This window comes from Vicugna pacos, chromosome 5, assembly GCF_048564905.1.
Source record: "Vicugna pacos chromosome 5, VicPac4, whole genome shotgun sequence".
NCBI classification, from domain to species: domain Eukaryota; kingdom Metazoa; phylum Chordata; class Mammalia; order Artiodactyla; family Camelidae; genus Vicugna; species Vicugna pacos.
This window is the reverse complement of record NC_132991.1, coordinates 52401801-52421867: the sequence shown is the minus strand read 5'-3', so window position 1 is coordinate 52421867 and position 20067 is coordinate 52401801. Positions and strand designations below refer to the sequence as shown.

Here is a 20067-nt window from a genome sequence, read left to right as displayed (position 1 = left end):
TCTACCAGTACTCTTTTGTATGTCCAAGTTGTTCTTTTCCTGGGAAAAAAATAATAAAAACTATCTTTCAAAAAGGACCTCCCACATTAGCAAAACTGTTCTAAATTCCCTGTGTGTGTTAACTCACGTTCTTTCTTCTATCAGGGCCTCTGTTGCTATTTTCCAAGGCATTCTCTCTCCCAGGCTACAAGTGCTCAGTGTTAGACTTCAAAAGCTGTCTTATCAGGAAGGAATTTGCTTTCCTTTAATGTTCTCTACTGAAGTGGGCGGGGAGTTAGTGATTGGCGGGGGGTTAGTGATTGCCTGGGAAAGGCTGCCTTGCCTGTGTGGCCCTGAAATCTATGACTGTCTCTGTGTGTGTCCTGCATGCTGACCTCAGGAGTGAACTTCTAGAATGTAACTTCTAGAATAGGACCAAGTTGGAATAGCTTTGCCCATCGCACATGAACATGGAAAATATAACCCTCTCTTGAAAGATCAATACTAGAACAATAGAACTTCATGAGAAAAATCATGATTACCACTGTAGCATGTTACAGTAATAGTCTATTGCCCATTGCTCATGATTTGGTTTGTGCCCATTATTTGTACAGGATATTTATATACTTTGTGATATCTAGTTTAGCTGCACTGGTTCATTTTTCACTTACTTCCCATTTCTCAGATCTATTTCTGTAGAGATGGGATTCTGGATAACAAAGAGTTCCACCCTATATCTCACTGGAAGCCACATTATTGATGTGTAGTAATTTGTTGTCTTTGGAAGGATTCTGCACTTGGCATTAGGGGTCTCAATTTATAATCTATGTATCCTCTTTAGCACCTAACTCAGAAATAGTGTAAACTATTTTTAAATGATTAACATTTGATTCTAGTAGGCTAAATGCTTTCTATTCATTATCCCCTTTAATCCTCCCAAAACTCCTGTGAGGTAGGTACTGTCTTTAATTCAGTTTGACATATGATCAAAGTCTGATCTGACCATGTTAAGTACCTCAACCATTAAAAAGTTTAAAAGCAGGTCTGCTGATTCTGGAATCAGGTCTTCACCACAATAGTTATGTCTTACACATGTTCATGCTAACAAAAGAAAACAAAATGATTCATTTTTTAGATGAAGACAGATCCTAACATTCTTTCTCCCTGGTCATGTAAAATGATTAAGGAGGAAAATGGAGAAAAATAAAAGAAATCCTTGGTCTTCAGCATCAGGGGAAGTCTTACAGGTTTTCTAGGGTGGATATAAACACAGCTGAGCAACTGAATTGAAAATACTGCTTTGAGCCAAGGGAATGTAGTTTGAGTTTCAAAGTCTATCATACTGGCTTATACTTAGAAGACACGCAATGAGACATTGACTTGAATCTAGATATGTTCACCAGAACAGCTAGCCTCGGTATCAAGGGAAAGGTAACAGAATTACCTAACCTTTGGATTAACATTTATGGTTTGCAGTCTGCTTTTGAAACCCACACATATACATCGCTTGTGAAGTAGGTAATGGTAATGCCACCCAGCTGCTCCTACTCCTTGGTGTTTAGAGGTGCCACTGTGTTACCCTAGCAAACTATTCTTTTTCTTTTCTAGTCTTCACAATTGTGCATGATGTAGGTAGGACAAGTATTATTACTCATTTTAATGTGTTTAGTAGTAAACGTATTTAATAATATTTGTTAGAGATTTGATTCTAGTAATTTTGAAAATTGAAAACTGCCAAGTAGGAGGAGCAGCAAGTGGTTTATACTTTACTTTGTTCTAGGAGAAATGACTTTGGTGAGCCTTTTGAATCTTGCAGACTTAGACTGAGATGGAGATTTAGATGGAGACCCATATTTTCAGAAAGCCCTGGATTATAAAAATTTAATCCAAACACTGCTACTTCCAACTGATATGTTGAGTTCTATTTAATTCTAATTCTATACTTGAGAATTCTATAATTCTCTAAATCCAGTTCTATAATTGGGAATATTAGCAGGACTTCACCCCCAGTCTTGATTTAGACTGCCTTAGAATCAAGAATACCTTTTCCTTGGAAGGTGTATGTCTTTTTTGTCCAGATAGTTACTCATGGGGTTCTGGGAGCTGAGGCACAGCTATGACAGAGGGACTTAAAAGTCTCACACTTCGCACACCCCTTCCTCCTCCTAGTGCGGGTTAAGCTGTGAAGGGAAATTAACCTGAGGCTTGTGCTCTGCTGCCTGGACTGATCTGTTAGTAACCCAAACACATGCTAGCTAAGACAGAGCAATCAGGATTTTGAGAATTAGAAGGAACAATTGTGATGATCTCTTCCAGACCATTGTGGTCAAATTACTCATAAGTTGAGGCTGGATGGGTAGATGGGGTCTTATCTTAAGGAAACAGATAGTGTTACTGCCTATCATTCTGGCTTCAGTGAAGCACATCTGACTTCATTTAAAACAAGAACAAGAAAAACAACAAATAGTTGGTCTTAGACTGGAGTTTGGAGGTGCTTAGAGATTTTCACTGGTGAGCCTGAGCTGGTCTCCAGGATACCAGAAGCTGTGGGAGCTGGTGGGGGCGGGGGGGGACCTTGAAGTCCAGCTAGGTTTGTGGGTCCTAAAAGTAACCAGCACTGAATACAGCTGTTGGTTCCCCTGCATTAGACTTTATTTCCAGGTCTTCAGTGAAATCTTATTAAAGTAACTGACTGGTGTCACTTGTGCTAAGAGAATTATCTTAGATCTGAAATGAGGTGTCAGTGGTGATCGCCTCACTCAGACAGACCTACCTCAACATCCTCGGGCCTGGGCAGAAGTACAGAGGAGACTTGCACACCTACACCTGAATATTTAAACACTATGAATCAAGCTACCTAATTGTCTAAAAGAGGACTCATCCTGCTACTTTGCCAAGTCTATCATCATAATGACCTGGAAGACTAGTTCAAATGTAGAATTCTCTTCCTCCTCTTCTGCTGCCCACAATCCATCCCCTTTTCTTCCCACACTGGCTCTGTCCCATATAAGGAGGGGTCTTATTCACCCATGTATGGATATCCCAGGCCGTACTTCCAATCTCCATACACGCTCCCACAGCAAACGGCCACCCTTAGCTATCCCTTGAGATTATATGGTGTGTACATTGAGTGCTCAAGCTTCAGGATGAAGGGCCCAGGGTTGGAGCCAAAAGTCCCTCTGGGTAAGAGATTCTGGGGCCCTAGGGACCCAGAACATGGTCTAGAAGAAGGTGGGTAGGCCCAGTGGATTCCCCACCCTGTAGGGTGGGACATGGCTGAAGGAAGGTCAAAGCAGGACCCCTTGCCCCGTTCTAAGAGCAGGAATGTCAGGAAAGGACAGTTTTCCCACATGGCTACATTGTAAGTATAAGAAGCAGCAAAACCAACAGTGGAATGGAAAAAGAGAGAGAGATCAGAACAGAAAAAACTAGAAGGATTCTGCCAGAGGTCATGAGACCTCTGAGTAACTCCCAGATATAGGTGGGGTGACACTGAGAGGGGCTCATTTCAGCAAATCAGCCATTGGGAGGTTTACCTGTAAAATTATAATTTGGAAATAAAGGGGTCTGTTTTTTGAGAAAGATTGCTTAGAAACAGGTTACACTGCATAATTCCTCTATTACAGTGCATTCCCCAGAAAGGAGAAGACAAACTTCAGGAGCTAAGAGGCTTCCACAGTCACATTTCTACTGCACAGCAGAATGAGCATCTGGTTTACAAGTCCAGTGTCTTCTTTGTGAAGATATCCAGAGGAGAAGCAGCCAGAGGAGGTAAGGGGAGCTTAGGGCAGGTGTATTCATGAGAGCTCTGCCCAGAATCTTGCGGGTACCTGGATGCACAGAAGAATCCTTACTTCACTGATTTTCCTCAGCAGGTTTTCCCACCACGCTGACTTTGCTGTTGAGTGAATTGGCTTCCTGGTTGTTGGAGGTGGTTTTATTTCCTTTTGATTCCTCTTACCTAATTTTCTAAACTGGTGTATTTTTTTATGCTAATCACCATGGATTTCTACTTCGAGTCAACATCATTAGCCCACTTCCCCAGTGTAGGGTGATTATTAACCTTAGCTGAGAGACTACTTGCCTTGTTCTCATGACTTGGGGACTTTTATGACCATTTTTAATGTTTCTTTTCTCATACTGCATGACTAGTTTTATATCCCTAGATGTCTACTGCATAAATTCTGATACTTTGAAAAAGGACTCAAGACTAGGTACTATCTCTTGAGCACCTAATTGCACTGGATGCCTTGTTTCTTGTAGCAATCCTCTGTGACAAAAACAACAAAAGTAATGACTAGCTTTGTTGAGTACTTACTATGCCCAGCGCGATGCTAAGCTCTGTACATCTATTTGCTTGTGTATTATCATAGCCCCGTCATGGAAAAGCAATCACTCCCATTTTAGAAGCGAGGAAACTTGCAGAGAGCATGAACTGTTTAAGGCCAGTAATGGTGAGGCTACGATCTGAACCCCAGTCTAATTCACTCCATGTCCATTTCCTGATGCCTGTATGCTGAATGTATATTGTAATACAGTAACTTAGTGTGTCTGCTTTTTTTCCCCAGAAGAAATAAATCATTATTTGTAGTTACTGTACTCTGATCCATAACATGTGGTTGCCCTGGGAATGTCAGAGCTAAAAAAACCTTAGAAGGAACATCTAGTCTAATACTTTCAATTTATGGTCAGGAAGCAGAGAAGTTCACAGGCATTAAATGATTTGCTAAAGGCCTCGCAGTGAGTTGTATAAAACCCTAAATGCTTGTTTTCTAAATTCTTACTCTGGTTTGTGTGTGTTTGTTTTCACAAACATTTTTATGAGTCTATGAGAAGCCAATTTGCCAATCCTGAAAATTTTCATGTATAGTGGTCTTTGTATCACCATTTTTAACCTCCTTATTTCAGTGATGAAACCCAATATTCTCTAAATAACAATGTAGAATTTCAATTGAAAGTCCTCAACTAAAAATTCAGAAACTGAAAAACAGCTGTATGCAAATAGAGTCTCACTTTTCAAAAGTAAATGAAAAGTCACTTTGCTATCATAAGACTGATGAAATCTAGAATACCTTTAAATGAACAGTAGTTGGGCTTTAAAAGAAAACCTTTATTACTATTATTTTTATAGTCATATAATTGCCCTATGAATACATTGTTGAAATGAATTATGATACGTGCTGTGATCCATAAAGGAACACATGGAGTGTGGAAGAATTTACTTAACCTCACTGCTGGAATGCCAGTTTCCCCACCTCCAGCAGTAGGAAGCTGGACTAGTATGATTCATTAATCATAGATCAGAACGCTAACACACACAGCAACTAAACAATGTACGGGATTAAATGCGGAATTAACACCCGTTCGTAGTTCTGCCTTGATTTCCACACATGCTGCTGTTTCTACCACATCATTATCAGGCAATAATTGCTATGTCAGAGAAAACAAGAGGGGATACTCCGTCCTTCATGCCATTCCCAGGGATGAATATGCCATAAAGAATTTTATAAGGGACAAGAGGATTAAGTTTGGAAGAAAAACAGCTCATTGGGGGAAAAAAAAAAGGCTATGCAAAGGACCACACACATTTTCAAAGTAGTGTCTGGTTCATTATTCAGTGTTGCTCAGGCATTACATTAGAATTCTTACTTGCCAAGAGCCAGAAAATTCAAAGGTTAAGAGCCAGCTGCTAAATTCAGATTATCATGTGCTTGGTAACAGGAGCAGTAGAATAGTTGTTAAGTGGTTTCACTTCCAACCCACCTATGGAATCACTTCTCTATGTCTACCTATCCACCTGCTATAGACGGTGTGAAATTGTATGAGCATTTGCATGTATGACAAGTGTACGATATTCCAGTATTTACTCAATTTACTTTGAGGATAATCACAAACCAACAGTGATGCTATTATATGACTGCTTACATTTTTAAAAGTTTGGTTGAATCAATTAGGAAATCTCCTAAGCATTTTTTTTCATAAATATGCCATATAGTTTTTTTCCTTTTGGCAATTATTGTAATTTGTCTCTGTCAGGAGAGTAGTGAAACATTCTATTTCCATGGATATGTGTGCCACTTTTTGGAGATGTTAATAACCAAAAATAATTGCAAGACTTTAGAAGAACAGTACAGTGTCCTGACACTTTAGCCAAACATGGAGTTATCTGGTCTGAAGTTTTAGAGAAATCATGATCCTAAAATATTACTTACTTGGCTTTATTGTAAGCATTGAAGAGGATCTCAGTGTAAAGTAGTGCAGTCTGAATCTGCAAAAAATTAAGTCAGGAACCTTTTAACTTTCTGGGGAAAGACATATATTAGATGATAGCTCCCAACCTGAACTTCCCACCACAAAATCTATACCTGCTCATCCACAGCTCCTCCCACCTGCCTTCACTTCCCCTGCCATCACATGGAGGAAAGGTCACACATCCTATCCAAAGCCATCTTCTTCCATGTGCCCGATGAATCCCATCTCCTTTCACCTCCTGTGGAACTTTGCACTATTGATCATCTCCTCCCTCCACTCTGTATTCTCAAACTCATCCCCTTCAAATAATTCTCCCCCTCCATTTTCCCTTTCAACAGCATTTAAACATGCCTTAAAACACACACACACAGAACACGCTTTTGTCCTACTCATCTTCACATCCAAGCTTTGTGAACCTTGCTATCTCGACTTCCTCATTTCCTATCCACTTTCTTCCTTTTAGAAAATATATTAAAATATTTTGAATATGCAGATGCTCTCCAGGCTTCTCCAATCTGAATCCTACTCTGCCCAAGCTACTCCTGCTGAGGCCACCAATGACCTCGTGTTGCTAATACCAACGGCCATGTTCAATCTGTATCTTATTTGGCAACACATCATTCAACACAGGTAAATAGTCTCCTCCCCTGGCAGCTATACCATCCTCCTCTCTTGCTTTTTTTCCATCCTCTCCACAGTTTCCTCCCCCATCTCCTTTAATGTCTCTTCCTTCTCTATCCATATTTAAAGGATGGAACTCCTCAGGGAACTGCTTAAAGTGTTCCTCTTTTCTCTTTCACAACACTCCCATCCTAGGCAATCTCAACCACTCCTGTGAGTCATGAACCACTTGTGCACGGACAACTTTCAGCATATATACTCCACCCAGACCAACATTCTGAAATCCAGAACCATACATCCAATGGACAATTCAGCATCTCCACTTAGACATGGCACCGACAACTGAAACCCAACATGTCTCAGTCTGAACTCATTTTCCCACCCGAAACTCCTTTCTGCCAGTGTTCCCTCTTGAAAAGTACATTACCTGCTCCTTGTTGCTCCTGTCAGAAACCAGGGAACAAGGCTGGACCCAAATACAGACAATCACAAACCATTTGTTCAACATTTATTTAGTGGGTGTAGAAGTCTCCTAGGACCACCATAACAAATTACTACAAACTTGGTGGCTTAAAGCAACAGAAATTTATTCCTTCATAGTTCTGGAGGTGAGATGTCTGAAATCAAGGTGTCAGCAGGGCCCTGCTCCCTTTGAAAGCATCAGATTGTTACGGGTTGAATTGCCTCCTCTTTGCCTCTGGTGGCCCCAGGTATTCCTTGACTCATGGCCCTGTAACTAACCCTGCCTCTGTCATCACATGCTCTTCTCTTTTGTCTCTGCATCTTTAGTCTTCTTATAAGCACACCAGTCGTTGGAGTTAGGGCCCACTCTAAATCCAGGATGATTGCATCGCCAGATCCTTAACTCATTACACCTGCAAAAACTTGGTTTCCGAATAAGGTCACATTCTGAAGTTCTGAGTGGAAGTGAATTTCTGGGGACAACATTAAACTTACTACTGGGGGAGTGGAGAGGAACAAATTTTATAACTCAAAAAATATAGATAGGAACATATTCATTTATTAATCACTTCCACTGGCCAAAGCAGGAACCTGTTCTGGGGGGAAAATAAGGACAAAACCCTTTTCACTTTTCTTCAGGCTTAGTTCTCCTGAGCTGTTTTGTTTGTTTGATTTTCCTTTGCTCCAATTTTAATAATTTATTATTTTGGTAGACGATGAAATATTTAAATTCTGATAATTAAACAAACAAAAAACGACATATTCCCAGTAAATAGCATTAGGCCTACTTGGTGTCAAGATTTTAACTGGTTTTAAGGAATAATTTTCAGCTGACTGCTTAGAAAACATGTTCAGGGAGAGGCCTACACTAGTGGAGAGGGCATTTTTGTTCTTCAGTTTCTACTCATGGGCACTGGATGCTTCAGCACTGGATACAGTGGGTTGTATTTATAGTTTGCTAAGTTACCCAGTAGAATTGCAACACCTTTGAAAGATCAGCATTCTGACAGCTCTCCTGCTAGTCCTCCCAGGAACCTCGTCTGTCCAAGGTCGTCCTTGACGTCACTTTCCACCTCCTCCCCTACATCCCATGTAGTCCACTGATTTTACCTTCTACAGACCTCTCTAATCCATCCACTTCTGTCCACCTTCACTGCCACAGCTGTAGTCCAAGCCACCATCTTTGCCTGCTTAACAACCTCAGCAGCTTCCTGACTGACCTCCCCAGGTCAGTCTTCTCAGAGCAACAGAAGAAACTTTTTAAAATGCAAGCTCCATCATTTCACTCATCTGTTTCAATATCATCCCATTCCCTTATTTTAGAGGCCAAATCCTTTCCCCAGACCCTCATCGCACACTGCCTTCAGGACCCTACGAAACTCTGTAGTTTTTCCTCTTACCACATACTTGCTATAAAGCTGTGTTCCTTGATGGTGCCTCTCTCTAACCTACCTCAGGGCCTTTATACATATTATTCTCTTTGCCTGGCATGTTGCCTAAGAATTTAAAAGCACAGGCTTTGTACTGCATTTGAGATCCTGTTCTGTTGTTCATAAACTGTGTGGCCTTTTGCCAGTCTTTGAACTTCTTTAAGTCTCACTTTCTGCATCCAAAAAAAAAGAAAGTGAATAAAAGTAACATTCCTAAAATCGGTGTAGGGATCAAATAAAAAAATGGATTTTAAAAATTTCCCAAGTTACATAGTACTATGTAAATCCTAGTTATAATTATTGCTATTATTCTAATAGCACTGTCCAATTGAAGGCCTTGAATCTCACTTTAAAGTACAACTTAAGAACAATGTCAAGTTGAAAGATCTGTATCAATATGAAAGTGCTTGCAAAAGACTTTTTAAAAAAATTTTTCTAAAATTGATTGTGTTCTACTTATATGCCTATTGTAATAATTTATCAAGCATGAATTTTTCAGCCGTTTTTGGGGAACAGGTTCCAAATTAGCAGAATCCAAATTAAAGTTTTATGGCACATAAGGGAACATGTGGTGATTCCCTATATAGTTTTGTATGCAGTAGGGTAACCAGTTTATCTTGGTTGGCCTGAGACTTTCCTGGTCTTAGCACCTAAAGTCCCATATGCTGAAGGCCCCCTCAGTTAGTTAATCACCCCAGTGTACAACTAATGTCCTCGACGTGCCTTCCACCTGCAAGAAACGTCCTTTCTATGCCTCATCCAAGGCTCCTATTCCTTCCTGATTGCGTTCCCTAGTGTTTATGAAAATGGTTGAGTCAGGGAAAGGGGAATATTGCCTGCCTTGGTCTCTCTCAAAGCCGTGACAATGAGAGTGATGCTAGTTCCTTAAGAATCTGGCCTTGGAGCATTGTGAATAAATGATATGATCTATGAGCAACCACAGGGGCCAAGATGGCATTCTGCACCGTGGACGTAAATATTTCGGTGAGAAATGGCTACTTCCCACCCCTGGGGATCTGTAGGGGCATCCCAGTGGATTCGTGCAGTTGAGCAGGCCAGGCCTGTGAGTTACAGCTCTTTCAAGTCTCAGTCACTCGAGAGATACTAAGCTGTGCAAAGTAAGGTTGTGTTGTACTTGTCATTCTGGGCACTGCTATACTGCTCACTGGCCGTGAGATGCCTCATGAATGCAGGGTGCTGGGGCTCTCACCAGGGGAGACATGGGCTGAAGAAAGGGGACATGCTGCCCATGCCACAAAATCACCATCCTAAAGTTTGGCCCAGAAAAGGGCAGAGGCGAGGTCCACTGTTCCAGCAGCCACCCCAAGAGCTGGAGCAGAAGCCTGCCACAGAGCTTCTTAGGAGAAAGGCAGCGTCTCACCGGTATCACACTCTTTCATAAGTTTTCGTGCCTTGTCTATCCAAAGCCAAGAAATTTATAACTCTGGTGCTCAGCCTTCTCAGTTCTCCCCACAGCCATCTACTAGGCACTTACTATCATCTCCGAGACCCAGAATCACCCATCTTTCCAACCCCTACCCTCTTCCCAGCATCTTCCCTCTGCTGGGTGGCATCTTCTCTTTGAAAAAATGAGGCTTCTTCCTTCCATCTGCCCCTTTAAGGGAAGTGCCTCAGTGATTGGCTGATTTCCTGTCTTCATTCATGTTATGACCTATTGTTAATTCATCTCCTAAAGAAAAGAAAAGAAAGCCTTCATGTACTATCTGGCTATGTGCCCCTTTAGGTAGGGCTCACATTATATCTTAAGTAAAATATTGGTAGAAAAATTGGAAGCTTGGCTATGAGGAAAACATCAAAATGAATCCCAGGTTTTTTTAACAGAAGGACCCAGGTTTTTATAACAGAAGGACTATACTGTTGTCATGGTTTTCTCGCAGTGAAGACATGGGATTCTTCTGCTCCTTCTGGTCACAGACACCCTGGGTTGGAGTCCAAGTACTCATTTCCTTTACACTGAAATACACTAGGAGGACTGAGTAGTGTCCTAGCAAGGCTGTGGGGTCACTGACTTAAATACAACGCCATTGTCTTAGTTTCTTACATTTTGTCAGGATTCAGCAGCAGTTAATCTGATGCTATCTGTGGCTGCTGGTTGCTTGTTTGTCTTAGTCCACAGTTTGAACCATCTTTTTGTTTATTTTGGTTCTTTTTAAAAGGCCCTCTTTGTGGTCTTAGGCGCTGTAAGTAGATGGAGTGAAACCAGGAGTTAATGTGTAAAGTTTTTCGTCTTCGGAGAGTTTCACTTCAAACCAACTCTGGGTCACATGTGCACTGAGTTGAGTTTTTGTTTGGATAGAAGGCTTCAGCTTGGAGAGAAAGAACAGGAAGTGGGACATTCCAGCCCCCAGGCAGCAGCTTCTGCTTGTCAAGCTGTTCTTGACAATAAGGTCACAGACATTTAGTAAGGGCGGCTCTGGGAAGTAATTTACAAATTATGCTAAGAGCAACACCGACAAAAAAGGTTTATTATTAAACTGGGAATGATATGAGCACACTAGCAGAAACAAGGTTGTAAAATAAGCTTCCTCCAATCCAAGTATCAGGACACTCTGCCAGTTAAAGAGAGAGACGCTTCACGTGGGAAGGAAACCAAGGCTAGAACTAGAATCCTCCCCCTTGCAAATCAGTGTCCCTTGGGCAGGAACATGGAGGAAGAGAAATAACAACTGCTGACCAGGCTGTGAAAGTGTGCAGCTAGAAGACCGAAGGGGAGAGCTGCTTTTAAGGACGCAGTTGCAACACATTCCGATTTCAGCCATGAAGCCACCATGGTGGGCAAGTGTGGCTCTCAGAAAGTTGGTGCTTTCTGAATAAGGAATCAGATAAAGAAGCCAGAAGGCATGGCTGCAGCTTGACAAATACATGCATTCAAGTTAGAGAAAACAACTGATCACCTTCTGGACTTTCCTAAAGCCTGGGATGAACAATTTCTTGGTATTAAGAAGCCATTTCCTGTTTATTTTATTCCATCTCTGAAGAGGTCCCAGCAAGCAATCTATGTCATTTCTCCACTGGCAAGGACACCCTATAGGGGCCTGGCTGAGCCATGAATTGCTGTTCTCATGAGTCCTGACCCCTTACCTGAATTCAGAAGAGGCAGTGCCAGCACTGGGGAAACTCAAATACCGTCTAGTGTTATGATGATGAGTTTGTGGTTAACTTAGCATGGCCCAGTTTCTCACTGATGACAGATTATATAACCAGATTGTCAATATCTTCTAAGAGAAGAGGTGGTGGATCATGTACTTTTTCATGATAAGTACACTTCATCTTCCTAAAGCTCCATAAAGAACCTACACATACCTGAATCATACATTCTAACCAGTCCCAAAAAATCATTCACAGGGTAAAAATGGAATTAAAAAATTACAAAGCACAGCTGCTTGGGAAATTAATGAATTCTTTTTTTTTTTTTAAGAAGAACTTAATCTGTCAAATAAGACCATTTGTAGACTCTAAATTACCCAGGTTGCCCTTACTACACTCAAAAGATGGTAGCCTATTCTTTAAGGCATACAACCTCCATCTAGCCTCCCAGGCCGTTGCTTTGTTATTAGTAAGGCCATTTGTGTTTGAGCTAGGAGGAAATCCAATGGCAAATGAAAGAGGTTTCTACTTTTTATGAATTAGCCTTTCTTTTGCCATGCCATCAAAAAAGTGAGTACACGGCTAATTTCCCAAATCTTTTCCAGGCTGGCAGTGAATAATTCAAGTAAATCACTGGATGCCTTTATCTCTGAGTGACTCATGCTGTTGAGAGCCAGCTTTATGGGTTTGAAACCCAGCTAAGTTCTCACTGCCTCCTTTGTCTTTTTACATAGCACAGCTAGGTTTAAGTGAACTCAAAAGTTGTTTTTGAACTATATAACTCGTTATTATAACCCATAACATTTTTATCTATTTGATTGGATCTAAGTATTAAGCTGATAGAATATTCTTTTTCTATCAATCTGAAATATAATTTTGACATGATTCTGGAAGGTCATGACACTATGGTATGTTCCCATAATAAAGAACATCAGTTTTATTTTTAAAAGGGAAAAGACATAGCTCATTTCTCATCTTCTCTAACTGAATTTTTTTAGAGATTATAATGTGTAGAAGAGTGCAATTAATCACATTTTAATCTAATATTTTAGAAGACAATCTTATATACCCAAGATGAACTTGAGAAAATGGCAAAATTAGCTAGATGTTTGAATTAAAATAAAATGACTAAAGTTCAAAATATTTTCTCAAACATGGTAAAATCATCTCTGCCTTTTTTAGAAAAGAAAAAAATGAATTTCATATTGACAGTGTGTGTTTCCTTTTATTAGAAAGATTTAAGGGTCTGGAACCTTCCAGTTGGAGTTCCTAATTAGCAATATTTCCCACCTAATTCAAGACTTGCTTCCTCTGAGTGACTTTCTGAAGAAGTAGAGAATCTGCAGACTTTAAAATTGTACAGAATTTTCAAATGGTCTTAAAGAATAGTGTCATTTTTAAGTAATTTTCCACATATGTTTGATAAAATCATTTTCATGAGTAAGCAAGCAATGTGGAGTTACTGCTCCTCCAATCCTTTATTTCAAAGATCAAAATCAGTTTTAACTGAAGAGCTGTAAAGATAAGCACTGTCAGCTTGTTAAGCTGTCGGCACCAACACAGAGACTGACTAACCCAAACAGGTTCTGTGACCCACGGAAGCAAGAGCTACTTCTCATCCTTCCTCGTGAATAAAAATACTACTGTTGCTTATATCTTAAATAACAAATATTAACACTTAATTACTGTTGGCATTTGTCAGGTTCTGGCATTTGAGACTCTGATAGTAATAAATGTACTCATCACTCAAGAATTTGAAATGACGCATCCACCACTTTCAATCCGTAGCTTATTAAAGCTCAAAACATCCAAAACAGCTATGAGTCAAATTAAACAAGCTATATTTTAGCAAAGAACAAGGAGTTTTAGAGTACTTAAACTGAGACAAAAAAACACTGATGTTTCGTCCAAGTTCAGGTACTTACCCATTGTATAACCTCAAGACAGTTACTTATGCCCTCTGAGCTTGGTTTCCACATATTAAAAATGGGATAATGGATCTTATTTCAGAACATTATCGTGCAGGCTAACTAAGAGAACATATATGAAGCATTTACTACATTCTTGATACATAGCAGGCATTCAAGTTGCTGGCAGAACTCTCTTCTTGTGTAACCACAATATTGTTCTCAATGAGAACTTGCTTCATTATACAGGTAGATGTTTTCAAACTCAGCATCTTTATGAAATATAAACAAATTGCCTCTGGTGATATAATGATTCAGATAGGAGGGCTAATGAAAAGTCTTCCCGATTAGCATCACATTGTTCAGAGACCTCCAGGAACAAGAAGGTGGTGCCTGTGAAACCTAGGACTGTCTTGTGTGCTACTATTACCTCTTAAGGCTGTGAAACAAGGAATTCTGTGTCCTGCTTTTCTTATGCTCTCTCTTCTTTGCATAAACTGGACTTTAGTGACCTAAATCGACCATGTTAATTTTGGGGGCAGCACAAGATTAAACAGATGCACTAATGAGAAAAAAAAAAACATGAGATGACAACATTTTAGTCACCAAGGTTCTGCAAAACAGGATGTTCTTCCACACCACCTCTTCCTCTCATTCACTGGGGATGACGAGTTACAGGACTTTGGTGCTTGGCAACTTATCATCCCAGAAGGAACTTGGCATGTGCGTGAACTAGAGATGTGCTTTGAGCTTGCTTTCCTCATGTTCCCTTTCCTCCAAGGGTTTCCAGGGTGCCAGCAAAGAACACACAACTTTCTACAAAAGTATAACTTAAAGCCCTTGTGAGAAGGGAGAGTTAAAACACAAATATTATGATTATAAAGTTTCATTAAAGGATCTGTCATTGTTAAGGTAATTTAAATGGATAGCACTTGGGAAGAAATTATAAAAAAAAAACCCTGAAAGCTCTAACAATGATAAATCAAGAGATACTGGTACTTAAGAGAAATGAAAAGCAAAACTACAATGAGGTATCACCTCACACAAGTCAGAATGGCCATCATTCAAATGTCCGCAAATGATAAATGCTGGAGAGGGTGTGGAGAAAAAGGAATCCTCCTACACTGTTGGTGGGAATGTAGTTTGGTGCAGCCATTATGGAAAACAGAACAGAGATTCCTTAAAAAACTGAAAATAGACTAATCATATGATCTAGCATTCCCACACTTGGGCATATATCTGGAAGAAGCTCTCATTCAAAAAGATATATGCACTCCAATGTTCATAGCAGCACTATTTACAATAATCAAAACATGAGAACAACCTAAGTGTCCATCAACAGATGAGTGGATAAAGAAGTTGTGGTGTATTTATACAATGGAATACTGCTCAGCCATACTAAAGAATAAAATAATGGCATCTGCAGCTACATGGATGGACCTGGAGATCGTCATACTAAGTGAAGTAAGCCAGAAAGAGAAAGAAAAATACCACATATCACTTATATGTGGAACCTAAAAAAATGACACAAATGAACTTAGGCACAAAACAGAAACAGACTCACAGACATAGAAAACAAACTTATGGTTACCAGAGGGGAAAGAAGGTGGAGAGGGATAAATTAAGAGTTTGAGATTTGAGCAGGTACTAATTACTATATATAAACTAGATAAACAACAATTTTTTTGCTGTATAGCACAGGGAACTATATTCAATATCTTGTAGTAACCTATAATGAAAAAAATATGAAAAGGAGTATATGTATGTATGTGTATGACTGACGCATTATGCTGTACACCAGAAATTGACACAACATTATAAACTGACTATACTCCAATAAAAAGAAAGAAAAAGAAAAAGAGATACTGGTACCCAAGAGTCTTAGGTAAGGCACACTTCAACATCCAATCAACAATTGACCTTCATGCAGTCTACATTTGCTAGGTCGCTGTTATGTGCAGGGTACTACAGAGTCACATGGAGTACACGAATATGAAAGAGTCTGTCCTTAGAGTCTATAGTGGTGGAGACAGACATTAAAAATTAATGACTGGTAATGCAGTAAAACGCAGTGACGTTTGTGGACACAGTGTTATAGGATCCCTAAGGAAGAGTGCATAATCTTGCTTGGGAGGTACTGGAGAAGGATTCTTGGTAGATGTAACGTCAGATCTGAGCCTTAAAGGAGTTAGCCACTGGTAATGAAGGGAGGAAAGGTCATTCCAAGAATGAGAGACCATATGAAAAAGTCTTCAGAGGTGAGAGACAGCATGTGTAGGGAACAAAAAAGAGTCAATGCAGAAGCTTAGAGTATGGCAGGGAGTGGTGAGAAAGAAAAGTGGGTGCAATTTGTGGGGGATACTATTTTCATATTAAGAATCTTTACTGTTAACTTATAGGGCCTATAGGATAGTATACATGATGAAGAGTTGAAAAGATTTAAGCAAGGGAGCAACATGGGTCAAACCTGCATTTTACCTCAGGTAAGATTTACTACCTCAGATAGTATTGCAGAGAGTAGTTTTGAGAGGGAGAAACAATTAGCAGGAGAAAGAACAATTAGAAAAGTGTTGCGTTAACCCAAGCCAGAGATGGCCAAGACTAGAACTGAGATCGAGATAGGAATGGAAAAAAAGGAGTTCATTCAAGAAGTATTTGGAGGCAAACCCAGCCAGGCTAGACACCTGGGAGGGCAAGGGATGTAAAGTGAAATTCCAGACTTCTAATTTGAGTAATTGGTGAAGACATTATGGGAAAGAGAATCCTCTAAATGGAGCCAATGAAAGAGGAAAGACAAAAATTCAACACAGTCAATTTCATTTCAGAGGCCAATGAACTATGTAGGAGACAGTGACAAACAGGAAGCTGGATGTAGAAATTCATAACTTCAACGAGAGTTGAGACTGGAAATATATATGTATACGAATCATTAGTACATAGGTATTTGTTCAATCAAAATGGGGAAATTTTACTCAGGTGAAGCATATAGCATGAGACAGCCGCTTACAAAGGACCTAACCCAGGGCTTTGTCGGCATTTATCGTGTGAGTGAAGGAAGAGCTGCCAGAAAGAGGATGGTCAGCGTGATACAAGAATATCTAGAAGGATGTAGTTTTGTGGATCTTAGGGGAGAAGAGAGCTTTGAGGAGTAAAGAACGATCCACAGCACCAAATGCAGCTAAGTCTCAGCGAGATAAGGACTGACAGCATCCATCAGGTTTAGACATCAGTGAGACATCGGTGACCCTGGGGAGAGCAGGGGCATCAGAGTGCTGGAAGAGAATATCAGAGGCTGAGGGCTGAACAGTCAATGGGAAGAAAGCAAGTAGGGAAACTTCTTCAGAGAATTGTAATGTAACTCCTTGATAGTGCTGTAGGAAAACCGAGGGGAAAGTGGGTTATTTGCCTACTGGCTATAAAAAGATGAGTTTCACTTGAGCACATTCATAGATCAAAAGGGATGTGTAAGGATCCATTTTCTTTGGTAATTAACGTCAACGATAGTGTGGATTAATAAAATCTGAACGCATTCCAAAAATTCATTTAAAACCTCATTTCTTCCCCACTCGATCTTTCATCTAGATGCCTAAGCAACCTTCAGTTTGGACTGATTGTGCTTTTCCTGATTTTTGAGCCAACATTTCTGCTGGCACCTCTAATAAGCCCTGAATGCAAGCCATGTAATGAAGAAGGAAATAGGAGGGGGAAAACAAGGGCCTGAAAAAAATCAGACAAGAAAATCACCTTCTGCAGGGGTCCAGGTTGGCTGGGCAGACACTGAGTAATGCCAAGTTGGCTGTGCTCCTCTGAAATGCATCCAGACTGCAATCTCAAATGCTAAACACTGCAGAACCCTGAAAAGTCATATGCTATAAAGTATGGGCTTGGTCTACTTAAAGGATTATTATTTTCCAGAGAGAGGCCATGGTGTCTGTAAGTGGTGGCATGAGAGCAATTACTTAATTACCTTATTTCCCAGCAGGAGATGACATCTAACGATTACCGTCTGGCTGCATACCTTTCAGTGTCATCCCTTCTCTGTGAACACCCAGGGGTGGTGAAATCAAAGGTGTTCTGAGAACACTCCTGGGTGTGTTGTACTGGCTTTGGCTATCCCAGGAGCTCTGCCCAGTTTCAGGTGGCAGGCTCCTTTTAGTTATTACTGTCATGGTGATCCTGGGGCAACAGCAACATAGAAAGTAAAATTCATTCTTGCTGCTTAAATGTTATTTCGCATGTTTTGTATAATAATTGAAAAATAAACCCTAAGGACGTCTTGCATTTGAGATACACCCTTGAAGGAGAAAGATGTTATTGGATTTATTTTTATAGGCTGCCTTAAATTCTTTTAGGGGGACAGGTAGGATATCCATAAATAAAAAAAATAATAATGTTCAGTTGTGGACACAGAAGTCGGTCAGTGACAAATCACAATACAATTAGCAAACTGAAGAGAATACATAACTTAAGGCTTGTTGTGTTGAAATGTTTTCTTGGTGGTTTATAGAAGGAAGTGGCAGTACTTGGATCTCTTCTTTGATTCTGAAACATAGTTCTAAAGATTAAGAGTGATGAAGATGAATTGAAATTGAGGGAAGACCCATGCTAAATGCATACCCGTGAGCATCCACAATGCACCTGTCTGTACTTTCCTCACCTACTACACTGCTGTCTGTCCAGGTACATCAGGGGATTTCACCAGCCGAGCCCGTCTCCTTCCTAATGCTTCCCCGCAAAAGCCTGCTCAGCTACTGTTTAGGCACCCTAATATAGCCTGAAATTAGCCAGGATTTCTAGGAAAGCAGGATTTACGTATAAGTCAGCAAGTTCTCTTTACTCAAAACTATCAAGTCAAGTATGAAAAACCTCCTGATGAATATGCCGAGCAACATTCGACTTGCTTCCTAGACTCTGGTGATGGCACTAAGTTGAGGTGGAAGCTCTGTGCCTCCTGGGGTCCTGAGCTGCAAGCTTCACGGCTGACAGCGATAGCTGAGACCCTGAATAGCTCAGCGAAACACTTGAAAGGTTTCACAGGCTCAATCCTAGGAATTTAGTGTTTGCTGTTTGCAAATGCTTGGGAGGATGCTGCAGCTTCTTAGGTTTAGCACTTTGTTAAAAACCATAGGAACTTTAAAACACTGAGTTTCACATGTCATATTCATCTTTGTTTATAGCCCAGGAAAAACTAATCAATAAATAGTAACTTGACTAAGAAGAAATAATTACATATGAGAACTGTAGTTGTTTATTGACACAATAAGAAATAATACTGGATTCCTCAGACCTCATTTACCCCTTTTCTAGAAAGCTATAAATTATGTCCAAGATAACAAAAGAATTAAGTATAAAAATTTATAATACTCAAATTTTAAATATGATCTATAATATTTTCTTTAAAAAACCTGTCTTTTCCAGTACTGAGATGGTAGGTTTTGGAAATCAGGGGACATTTCCCTCTGTTCCATTGTTTGGTACATAGTAGATGCTAAATTAAAACATTTTTAAATTACAAAATTGAAATAGAAATGTTCTTGCCTAACATCAGAGAGAACTAGAAAACAAAGGACCATTATTTTTGAAAGTTTTCTTTGGGAAGAGTGGAATATTTTATGATGATCTTTTCTTTGAAGTGGAGGAAAGACTAAACCTTTAACTGACTCCTGGGGAGATTTAAAATTTCATATTAAAAAAAAATCTAAGTAGAGATTCCTAACTTTTATTAAGGGCCTATATTGTGCTAAATGCATTTATACCAATGTACCAGTGCCTACAGCTTACATGCTAAAGAATTAATAGGCCATGTCACACACACGCACCCCCCCCCCCAGCTACAGTGTGTAATAGACTTGCCAAATCATTCTAATCAGTTATCTGCTCCCACTCCAATGAACACTTTGGTCCCTTCTCGTCTCCAAGCTACCAACTTGTCCTTATTCCCCCATGACTATAGTGACACCTCTCCTTCTACCCCAGAGCCCTCAAGTCTAAGTCATGATTATAATTTCCTTGATCAAAAGACTGAAGTCATATAGGAGAGAATATATAATTGAGTATGTAGGGTTTTTGTTTTTTTTTAAACACTCAGAGCAAATTAAATGACACGTAACAGGAAGGAAAATCTGGTCTTTGTTCACACTATTGTTTCTAAAAATGTGAAATTTCACTATGGTGCCAAACCATACAATGACTAATCAATGAGAAGCCAATAAACCTTGCAGATCCTATGAGATGAGGCAACAGTGAAAGCCTGAAGGCCTTGTTAGGTATATGCCTAAAGGCCTCCTACCATCAACTACCTATGCCTA

General features: G+C 39.9%; 1 non-coding gene across 3 annotated transcripts in view; it reads left to right on the top strand.

The window, feature by feature from the left end:
* LOC102539917 (uncharacterized) overlaps positions 1-20067 on the top strand; it is a 136923-nt gene that overhangs the window by 86184 nt on the left and 30672 nt on the right. For all 3 annotated transcript variants that reach the window (XR_012072707.1, XR_012072709.1, XR_012072708.1), the window contains exon 7: positions 3606-3750. This is a non-coding gene — a transcript (uncharacterized protein). The remainder of the gene's footprint in view (positions 1-3605; positions 3751-20067) is intronic.